Source organism: Suncus etruscus, chromosome 3, assembly GCF_024139225.1.
Source record: "Suncus etruscus isolate mSunEtr1 chromosome 3, mSunEtr1.pri.cur, whole genome shotgun sequence".
In the NCBI taxonomy this organism is placed as follows: Eukaryota; Metazoa; Chordata; class Mammalia; order Eulipotyphla; family Soricidae; genus Suncus; species Suncus etruscus.
In genome coordinates, this window is record NC_064850.1 from 159,375,331 (window position 1) to 159,387,773 (window position 12,443).

The following is a 12,443-nucleotide window of genomic DNA, read 5'->3' on the forward strand; positions in this document are numbered from 1 at the left end:
ACTGCTCTGGCCTGAGACTCAGTTTTTATTACCACATTAAGCAAATGGTATATGGCATATACAAGGAGGATCTATGTATTTACATAACTGCCTTTGCTTCTATTCCTTTTCCATTGAGTTCAAGAGAGTGAAGATGCACTCTTTGTCACTCAGCTGTCTCTTTCATTTGGGCACTATCAGCAGGCAGCTGGGAAGACACAACTTATTCACAGTTCCAGGAAAGAACTGTTGCTTTCATAGCACTTTGACTCCAAAACCAAAAAGACCTTTAAAAGCTAATTTGGATAAAAGCAAAACATTGGCAAAAACCCCCTTAAACCTATTTCTGTTATAATTGTTTTATTTCCTATGAACAACACAGCTGAAATGAGAGATTCAGATAAATTTCAGTTATAATGAACAATTCTATTACAATGGAACTAGCTAACAGCTGGAATATAATATATCTCCAGAAGAAAATTCATATATGTTAGTAAGTTTTTTTTTTTTTTTTGGGTCTCACCCAGCAGTTGCTCAGGGGTTACTCCTGGCTCCATGCTCAGAAGTTGCTCCTAGCAAGCACGGGGGACCATATGGGACGCCGGGATTCGAACCGATGACCTTCTGCATGAGAGGCAAACGCCTTACCTCCATGCTATCTCTCCGGCCCTATGTTAGTAAGTTTTATCTTTATTTTTCATTTTGGAGCATTTTGATGTGCTCAGGAGCTATTACTCTTGGCTCTGTGTGTTTGGTTGGGTCTGTGTGTGTGGTTTTATGTCTTGAAACAAGAATGGAAGGAAGCTTCTTAACCCTGCACTATTTTTTTCTGGCCTCCAAATGTTATATTTATTCATTTCAATTATTTTAATAATACATTAATATAAATTATATTGTAGTGTATCAACATTTATTTTATTAAAGAAAAATAACCAAATTAACTAATAGAAAATAAAATAAAAGTCTCTTCACTTCTCAATGTACTGATAATATTTGTATTTCAGGTGAGAATTAAACTTTTTTTTATTGAAATATTTCTATCTATGATATACACATTCCTTATTTTTTTCCTTCCTCAACCTGATTTACTGATATTTAAAAAGGTTAAAATAAGACATATAAGTCTTATCTTGATAGATGAGACAGTATTGAGATAATGTTCCTAAGAGAATGGCAAATAAGCAAAACAAAGCACAAAAGCACATACCACAAAACATAAGCTTCAAATTTGAGTGTAATTTCTGCTGTAACTAGTTACAAAACTTGTTTTATTCAACACAAGAGAAACATTAACTTGCCAAATAATCTGAATAAACCATTTAAACTCATTGTGCTTCAGCTTCTTGTCTAAATCAAGGTTCTAAATACAGTCATTCATGCACTCATTCCATTATTCATTGATAGCTACTTCAATATCAACATTCACACACCAAGCACTATTCTACGCAACATCCACACACCACGCACTATTCTACGTTAAAAACAAAAGTACTGGCTCAATTCTCTTTAATTTGTTTTTACCATATTTACTTATTCTTTCTTTATCTTCTCTCTTATCTATTGTTTCTCTCCCTTTCTATTCTATGCCTATCTTAACCAATTATTTATCTTTGCTTAACTCAATCATATCTCAAATGCTCCGACCCAGCCTATAAAGGTCAGGCCTCTAATAAGAACCTAAGAATAGAACACTAATGTCTGTCTTTATGTGGGCATGATTTTGTGGACAGTGGACTCCTCTCTGATTGTCAAACCTAAAATGTAAACAAACCATGCCTAAACTGTATATAGCCCCTCTCATATATTATCCCTCCCCACTTCAGAAATCCCTCTATTCTCTCATCCCCAATCCTGATCCATCACCCTTCCTTATCTAACCCTCTTTAGCCTCAGTTATTAACACATTCGGTACCAAGACCAACCTCCTGCTCCAATAAAACCACCACCAAGCTCCCAAACCGAAAGGACACCCTCCCAGCCAGACATCACATGCCTCAGCAAGAAACTACAACCAACACACCTGCTGATTCATGCTTTATGGCCCTTCTTACCCTCCTAATCATGGACTGCCCTATGCTATTGATTCAGCCCCAGAGGGAGCCCAGCCCAAGGACACTTCCCTCATGGCTACAAATAACTTAGCAAAACCAAAAAGACATGATGTGTGATGAAAAACTGCCCTGGATTCCAGCCCCATGAGAATATTTCAAAAGACTCAATGGGGAAGCCTATATTTCCTTCATGTGTTTAATACCTCCATAATAATACCTCCTAGTCTGTTTATTCCCAAAAGTAAGTTAGTTTTGTAAAAAGCATTTTAATGCCTTTTTACAATGCAATTTTATTTATTTCCTCTATTATGTAAACATATATAATGTACATATATATGTGTGTATGTGTATGTGTATGTATGTATATATTCTTTTTCTCTTTCTCTCTCCAACCTCAACTGTTTCAGTTCTAATTGGTATGAAAACCTACAAGAAAAGTCTTGCCTGGGATAAAAGCTCAGGTCAAAACCAGGGCACAGAGATTGTGCAGACTATCATTCTCACCTCCACATCCACCAGTAATATAATATGTCACCATACCCTTTTGCGTAAGCACTCTAAATAAAGGGAAATATTATGTACAGAAACATGCTCTTATCTACTAGGGATAAGAATCCATACTTTTTATAATACAGGCTCACTTCCTACCCTGAACATATGTCATGTGGACCCAACTTAGATCCATGTGATTGGACTGCTACCATCCAACCCAGAACTCCAGATCTAAGAAGTGGAACCAACATAAGTCCCACCAACAGCGCCAGGAACCAGACTCCTCCTGGGGAAACTCCAAATGCAGTCCTGACACCAACTTGCACCACTTTTACCATGACATCCTGACAGTAGGAATTGGCAGCACCTGAACTAAGAGAGGGCTGCCCTATCTCATCACCTAACAGTATGATACAATTCGGAGACAGATCATCCTATGTCCGATGCCAAAACCAAAATCACTATTTATAGAAGACTGACTTTGATAAACATGGACTGGACAGAACCTATCAAGGGACCAATGAAGAAGTTCCTAGACTAGGCCTTGGCTTTGGATTTATACAAAAACCAAGATCTCTAATTCCAGAGGTCTGACTTTGACAATTGTGACTGAGAACTCCTGGAACCATGCTGAAAGACTATATAGCCTAAGCTCTGTCCTAGGAACTGAGCAAACACCAAGTCCAATAATTACAGAAGACTGATTACAACAACAGTGATGGATCAGAAATCCTAGAACTGTAAAGAAAAACTCTCTCCTAGCATTTGCCCTCTGACCTACCCAAATACCAAGATCTATAGCTACAGAGGAAGGATGTCATCACCCAAATATGAGTAGAAAGTTTTCTGTCACGATAAAAAACCTTGGGGTGTATAAATGAGTGAGTATAGAGCCTGGAGTTTTTCCCATGGCAGTATGCTTCAATGACAAAGAAAGCCTGTATCTCTTAGACCAAGGAAATTCCTATTATAATTTCCCAAATATTTATCTTGCCTATGCAAAGAAGAAAAAAAGAAACAACCGTTTCTTAAGAAGTTGCTTGTCTGTTTATTATTCAAGTCTGATCATTTTTTATTTCCACCAAATGAACATATGACTGTCTGGTTTTGGTAACATCCATTTTCTCCCTCCAATTATGATGCTGATCAAGGTGATTCCAGTAATGTGGCTCTATTGGAGATATAAGACAATATATGATCTAGGTATTTTAAGTATCCACTTGGAAGAAGAAAGGGAAAGAAGAAAAAAGGAAAAACTGGTAGCAAAACAAGACAAAACAAGACAAAAACAAAAACAAAACAAAACAAAACAAAAAACCAATAAGGGAGTAACAACAAAAGTACAAAAAGAATAAACCAAAATCCAAAACCATCAGCTACGAAGAAACAAAAATAAAAGCAAAAACAAAAAGCAAAAACAAGAACAGAAAAAATAAACAGACAAGCAACTTCTTAAGAAAGGGTTGTTTCTTTTTTTCTTCTTTGCATAGGCAAGATAAATATTGGAGAAATTAGAATGGGAATTTCCTTGGCCTAAGAGATACAGGCTTTCTCCGCCATTTAAGCATACTGCCATGGGAAAAACTCCAGGCTCTATACTCTCTCATTTACACACCCCAAGTTTTTTTTATCGTGACAGAAAACTTTCTACTCATATTTGGGTGATGACATCCTTCCTCTGTAGCTATAGATCTTGGTATTTGGGTAGGTCAGAGGGCAAATGCTAGGAGAGAGTTTTTCTTTACAGTTCTAGGATTTCTGATCCATCACTGTTGTTGTAATCAGTCTTCTGTAATTATTGGATTTGGTGTTTGCTCAGTTCCTAGGACAGAGCCTAGGTTATATAGTCTTTCAGCATGGTTTCAGGAGTTCTTCTCAGTCACAATTGTCAAAGTCAGACCTCTGGAATTAGAGATCTTGGTTTTTGTATAAATCCAAAGCCAAGGCCTAGTCTAGGAACTTCTTCATTGGTCCCTTGATAGGTTCTGTCCAGTCCATGTTTATCAAAGTCAGTCTTCTATAAATAGTGATTTTGGTTTTGGCATCGGACATAGGATGATCTGTCTCCGAATTGTACCATACTGTTAGGTGATGAGATATGGCAGCCCTCTCTTAGCTCAGGTTGTTGCCAATTCCTACTGTCAGGATGTCATGGTAAAAGTGGTGCAAGTTGGTGTCAGGACTGCATTTGGAGTTTCCCCAGGAGGAGTCTGGTTCCTGGCGCTGTTGGTGGGACTTATGTTGGTTCCACTTCTTGGATCTGGAGTTCTGGGTTGGATGGTAGCAGTCCAATCACATGGATCTAAGTTGGGTCCACATGACATATGTTCAGGGTAGGAAGTGAGCCTGTATTATAAAAAGTATGGGTTCTTATCCCTAGTAGGTAAGAACATGTTTCTGTACATAATATTTCCCTTTATTTAGAGTGCCTATGCAAAAGGGTATGGTGACATATTATATTACTGATGGATTTGGAGATGAGAATGATAGTCTGCACAATCTCTGTGCCCTGATTTTGACTGAGCTTTTATCCCAGGCAAGACTTTTCTTGTAGGTTTTCATACCAATTAGAACTGAAACAGTTGAGGTTGGAGAGAGAAAGAGAATATATATATAATATACATATATATACATTATATATGTATATATAATAAAGGAAATAAATAAAATTGCATTGTAAAAAGGCATGAAAATGCTGTTTACAAAACTAACTTACTTTTGGGAATAAACAGACTAGAAGGTATTATTATGGAGGTATTAAACACATGAAGGAAATATAGGCTTCCCCACTGAGTCTTTTGAAACATTCTCATGGGGCTGGAATCCAGGGCAGTTTTTCATCACACATCATGTCTTTTGGGTTTGCAAAGTTATTTGTAGCCATGAGGGAAGTGTCCTTGGGCTGGGCTCCCTCTGGGGCTGAATCAATAGCATAGGGCAGTCCATGATTAGGAGGGTAAGAAGGGCCATAAAGCATGAATCAGCAGGTGTGTTGGTTGTAGTTTCTTGCTGAGGCATGTGATGTCTGGCTGGGAGGGTGTCCTTTCGGTTTGGGAGCTTGGTGGTAGTTTATAGGAGCAGGAGGTTGGTTTTGGTACCTAATGTGTTAATAACTGAGGCTAAAGAGGGTTAGATAAGAAAGAGTGATGGATCAGGATTAGGGGATGAGAGAATAGAGGGATTTCTGAAGTGGGGAGGCATAATATATGAGAGGGGCTATATACAGTTTAGGCATGGTTTGTTTACATTTTAGGTTTGACAATCAGAGAGGAGTCCACTGTCCACAAAATCATGCCCACATAAAGACAGACATTAGTGTTCTATTCTTAGGTTCTTATTGGAGGCCTGACCCTTATAGGCTGGGTCTGAGCTTTGGAGATATGAGTGAGTTAAGCAAAGATAAATAATTGGTTAAGATATAGCATAGATAGAAAGGGAGAGAAACAAAAAAATAAGGAGAAGAGAAAGAAAGAATAAATAAATACGGTAAAAACGAGTTAAAGAGAATTGGTCCAGTACTTTTGTTTTTAATATGCTTGGCGTGTGGATGTTGATATTGAAGTAGCTGTCAATGAGTAATGGAATGAGTGCATGAATGACTGTATTTAGAACCTTGATTTAGACAAGAAGCTGAAGCACAATGAGTTTAAGTGGCTAATTCAGATTACTTGGCATGTTAATGTTTCTCTTGTGTTGAATAAAACCTTTTTGTAACTAGTTACAGCAGAAATTGCACTCAAATTTGAAGCTTTTGTTATGGTGTATGTGCTTTTGTGCTTTGTTTTGCTTATTTGCCATTCTCTTTGGACCATTATCTCAATACTGTCTCATCTATCAAGGTAAGACTTATATGTCTTATTTTAACCTTTTTAAATATCAGTAAATCAGGTTGAGGAAGGAAAAAAATAAGGAATGTGTATATCATAGATAGAAATATTTCAATAAAAAAAAGTTTAATTCTCACCTGAAATACAAATATTATCAGTACATTGAGAAGTGAAGAGACTTTTATTTTATTTTCTATTACAGTTAATTTGGTTCTTTTTCTTTAATAAAATAAATGTAGACACACTACAGAATAATTTATATTAATGTATTATTAAAATAATTGAAATGAATAAAAATTACATTTGGAGGCCAGAAAAAAATAGTGCAGGGTTAAGAAGCTTCCTTCCATTCTTGTTTCAAGACACTAAAACCACACACACAGACCCAACCAAACACACAGAGCCAAGAGTAATAGCTCCTGAGCACATCAAAATGCTCCAAAATGAAAAAGAAAGATAAAACTTACTAACATATATGAATTTTCTTCTGGAGATATATTATATTCCAGCTGTTAGCTAGTTCCATTGTAATAGAATTGTTCATTATAACTGAAATTTATCTGAATCTCTCATTTTAGCTGTGTTGTTCATAGGAAATAAAACAATTATGGTAATAAAAACTGAGTCTCAGGCCAGAGCAGTGGTGCAAGAGATTGGGCGTTTGCCTTGCATGCACTAACATGGAATGGGCCACAGTCTCAAGCATCCCATATGGTTCCCCAAGTCAGGAGCGATTTCTGAGTCCAGAGCCACAGAGCTACAGAACTGGGTGTAACCCCTGAGTGTCACTGGGTATGGCCCAAAAACAAAAAAAAATAAAAAATAAAAAAAATGAATGAAACACTGAGAGTCACTGAGTCTGAAATTAAATCTCAATGTTTTCATATAAACCACATTATTGTGAACTATAAGCACATATATCAAATCTTTAGAAGTTTTTCATCCAGCAGATTGAAAGTGTTTTTACCCTTGGACTCCCTATCTTCCCCTGACAAGGAAGAAGTATGTGTTCAAGAGTGAATCTAGGTTTCTCCATAATGATAAGCAAGGAAGCAAATATACATAGAGAAAGGCAAGCAAGGTCCACCTGTAAGGGAAAACATGTCTTTTGGTAATCTCAGTAGTTTTGCAACAGACAGTATAGCTTTTAGAGTCATACAAGAAAATCAAGAGAGTCTTCCTAGAATAACTCAATGATATTACACAGAAAGTGTTTTGATCTTAAATATAAGGTTTTAGAACAGTCATGAGGAATCTAAAAATATTACACAAAAGATCAGTTACTGATCCAAGAAAGCAAGTCTAAGCCTTATAACCCTTTCTTTAAAATTAATATCTTTATTTAAGTACCATGATTGCAAACATGTTTATAGTTGGGTTTCAGTTATAAAATAGACACACACATACCTTCACCAATGCAATAGTTCCACTACCAATGCCTGCCATTTCCCTGCTCTCCTAGCCCCGCCTGTCTTCTAGACAGGTATTCTATCAGAGCCAGGTTACTCATATCTCTATGCTCAGGAATCACTCCTGGCACGCTTGGGAAACCATGTGGGATGCCCAGGATAGAACCCAGGTTGGCCATGTGAAAGGAGTAATATGTCATTGAGAGTTGTCAATGTGGTTATTTCTCTAAATAAACTCACTACTCTTTGTGATAAGCATTATAACTCCTTTGGGGGGACAGGCACGCCCAGTGATGCTCAGGGATTACTCCTGGCTATGAAATCGCTTGGGGACCATCTGGGATGCTACGGGATTGAACCAAGGGATTGAACCAAGGTCTGTCCTGGGTCAGCTACATGCAAGGAAAATGCCCTACCACTGCGTCATTACTCCAGCTTCTGTAAGCATTATAACTCTTAAAGTTACTTATCTCAACCACTAGAGCCCAACAATTAGCCAAATTAATTATGTTGGTCTTAGAAATGTATCCAAAGTTTTGCTAACAGAAACAATGCCTCAATGATTTTTGAAGCCAAATTCAAACACATGTTTAAAATCTGAGTTGTTTAAATTAGAATTATGTGTTAAATTATATAAAATAGAACAATTTTTGATATCTCAAAATGTTCGATGTGATCAACTGGATTTGTGAAAAAATATACCCACACAGCTTTAGCTTCCTTGTTTGGGCAGTGGGGTGGGAGGTGTGTGGTTCTGGGCCAGGGAGCATGGAGCTTTGTAGCCGTCCCTCCCTTCTGTAATTCCCACCTTCCAATTTTGAGAGGGAAAAAGAAAAGATTACTCCCAACCCAGCAGGAGTTTCAGGCAGGAGATCACAGGTGAGCCAAAAGACAGCAGGCCTACATGCAACTACAGTGGGTACCACTCCTTTCCAGCACAGTAAGCAAACCAGAGGGCTCAAAGGCACAAGCCAACGAGCTGATTTAGTTTTGTTTTTCCTTAAAAAGTTAGGGCGTTGCCCAGTGTGTCCCCAAACTAATGTCATGCCCCCCCCCCCCTCCATGGAGCATCTCCTCCACATCTCTCCAAACAAAGCTTACAAGACCAGAGTTATAAGCTATAGGCCACTGGATTTCAGCACCACAGCACTTAAAACACGAAGTTGGAAACTGTTGGCATAAGCAATGAAGGGTGTGTGGGGGTGATAATTGTGTTTCTTGTTAAATTTAGGGTGGGAGTTAAGGTAGGGCTGTGGCTGCAGGGTTCTTGCACCTTAACCTGGCATCTCTTCCTCCTGCCCTGCAAATGGACCAGAGGATGATTCAAAGGCACACCAAAGAGCCATAGATTTAATTTTGAGCTTTTCCTAACTAACTGTGATGGGAATACGCAGGCAGGACGCACAGGCATGAGCAGCAGGTCATAGGCCAGGTCACTGGACCTTTAAACAAAATAATCAAATGCACAAGCCCCAGAGCTAGGAGTGACCTTTTGGTTTCTCATCTCAAAATCTAGGAGTAAAAGCTAGGGCTGTGAAGCAAAGAACTCCATGCAGCCTAGCCAGTTGCTTTACTCTCAGCCAACCACTTCAGGGTTGTGAAGAGGTAGGGATTGTAGCCCTAAAGGTATCTCATGGGCTTAGCCTCAATCCCCAGCCAATTGCCCACCTCCGATTTTGTTTTCAGTACTCGAAATTAAGTCTCCAGATCTTTTTTTTTAAATTTATTTAAACACCTTAATTACATACATGATTGTGTTTGGGTTTCAATCATATAAAATACAGCACCCATCACCAGTGCAACATTCCAATCACCAATGTCCCAAGTCTCCCTCCTACCCACCCGACCCCCGCCTGTACTCTAGACAGGCTCTCCATTTTCCTCATACATTCTCGTTATTTGGACATTTCAAAATGTACTTATTTCTCTAACTAAACTCATCACTATTTGTGGTGAGCTTCCTGAGGTGAGCTGGAACTTCCAGCTCTTTTCTCTTTTGTGTCTGAAAATTATTATTACAAGGGTGTCTTTCATTTTTCTTTTTTTTTTTTTTTTTTGGTTTTTGGGCCACACCCGGCTGTGCTCGTGGGTTACTCCTGGCTGTCTGCTCAGAAATAGCTCCTGGCAGGCATGGGGGACCATATGGGACACCGGGATTCGAACCAACCACCTTTGGTCCTGGATCGGCCGCTTGCAAGGCAAAAGCCGCTGTGCTATCTCTCCGGGCTCGTCTTTCATTTTTCTTAAAACCCATAGATGAGTGAGACCATTCTGCGTTTTTCTCTCTCTCTCTGACTTATTTCACTCAGCATAATAGATTCTGTGTACATCCATGTATAGGAAAATTTCATGACTTCATCTCTCCTGACAGCTGATAATATTCCATTGTGTATATGTACCACAGTTTCTTTAGCCATTCGTCTGTTGAAGGGCATCTTGGTTGTTTCCAGAGTCTTGCTATGGTAAATAGAGCTGCAATGAATATAGGTATAAGGAAGGGATTTTTGTATTGTATTTTTGTGTTCCTAGGGTATATTCCTAGGAGTGGTATAGCTGGATCGTATGGGAGCTCGATTTCCAGTTTTTGGAGGAATCTCCATATCGCTTTCCATAAAGGTTGAACTAGAAGGCATTCCCACCAGCAGTGGATAAGAGTTCCTTTCTCTCCACATCCCCGCCAACACTGTTTATTCTCATTCTTTGTGATGTGTGCCATTCTCTGGGGTGTGAGGTGGTATCTCATCGTTGTTTTGATTTGCATCTCCCTGATGATTAGTGATGTGGAACATTTTTTCATGTGTCTTTTGGCCATGTGTATTTCTTCTTTGTCAAAGTGTCTGTTCATTTCTTCTCCCCATTTTTTGATGGGGTTAGATGATTTTTTTCTTGTAAATTTCTGTCAGTGCCTTGTATATTTTGGAGATTAGCCCCTTATCTGATGGGTATTGGGTGAACAGTTTCTCCCACTCAGTGGGTGGCTCTTGTATCCTGGGCACTATTTCCTTTGAGGTGCAGAAGCTTCTCAGCTTAATATATTCCCATATGTAATCTCTGCTTTCACTTGCTTGGAGAGTGCAGTTTCCTCCTTGAAGATGCCTGTAATGTCCTGGAGTGTTTTCCTTTGTGCTGTTCTATATATCTTATGGTTTTGGGGCTGATATTGAGGTCTTTAATCCATTTGGATTTTACCTTCCTATATGATGTTAGCTGGGGGTCTAAGTTCAATTTTTTGCAAGTGGCTATCCAATTGTGCCAACACCACTTGTTGAAGAGGCTTTCCCTGCTCCATTTAGGATTTCCTGCTCCTTTATCAAAAATTAGGTGATTGTATGTCTGGGGAACATGTTCTGAGTATTCAAGCCTATTCCACTGATCTGAGGGCCTGTCTTTATTCAAATACCATGCTGTTTTGATAACTATCGCTCTGTAGTACAGTTTACAGTTGGGGAAAGTAATTCCTCCCATATTCTTTTTCCCAATGATTGCTTTAGCTATTCGAGGGTGTTTATTGTTCCAAATGAATTTCAAAAGTGTCTGATCTACTTCTTTGAAGAATGTCATGGGTATCTTTAGAGGGATGGCATTAAATCTGTATAATGCCTTGGGGAGTATTGCCATTTTGATGATATTAATCCTGCCAATCCATGAGCAGGGTATGCGTTTCCATTTCCGTGTGTCCTCTCTTATTTCTTGGAGCAGAGTTTTATAGATTTCCTTGTATAGGTCCTTCACATATTTAGTCAAGTTGATTCCAAGATATTTGAGTTTGTGTGGCACTATTGTGAATGGGGTTGTTTTCTTAATGTCCATTTCATCCTTATTACTATTGGTGTATAGAAAGGCCATTGATTTTTGTGTGTTAATTTTGTAGCCTGCCACCTTGCTATATGAGTCTATTGTTTCTAGAAGCTTTTTGATAGAGTCTTTAGGGTTTTCTAAGTAGAGTATCATGTCATCTGCAAACAGTGAGAGCTTGACTTCTTCCTTTCCTATCTGGATTCCCTTGATATCCTTTTCTTGCCTAATCGCTATAGCAAGTACTTCCAGTGCTATGTTGAATAGGAGTGGTGAGAGAGGACAGCCTTGTCTTGTGCAGAATTTAGAGGAAAGGCGTATAGTTTTTCTCCATTGAGGATAATATTTGCCACTGGCTTGTGGTAGATGGCCTTCACTATATTGAGAAAGGTTCCCTCCATTCCCACATTGCTGAAAGTTTTGATCAAGAATGGGTGTTGGACCTTATCAAATTCTTTCTCTGCATCTATTGATATGATCATGTGGTTTTTATTTTTCTTGCTGTTGATGTTGTGTATTATGTTGATAGATTTACAGATGTTAAACCATCCTTGCATTCCTGGGATGAAACCTACTTGATCGTAGTGGATGATCTTCTTAACGAGGCATTGAATCCTATTTGCCAGGATTTTGTTGAGGATCTTTGCATCTGCATTCATCAGCGATATTGGTCTATAATTTTCTTTTTTTGTAGCATCTCTGTCTGGTTTAGGTATCAAGGTGATGTTGGCTTCATAAAAGCTATTTGGAAGTGTTTCTGTTTGTTCAATTTCATAAAAGAGTCTTGCCAAGATTGGCAGTAGTTCCTCTTGGAAAGTTTGATAGAATTCATTAGTGAATCCATCTGGACCTGGGCTTTTGTTTTTCAGCAGACATTTGATTACTGTTTT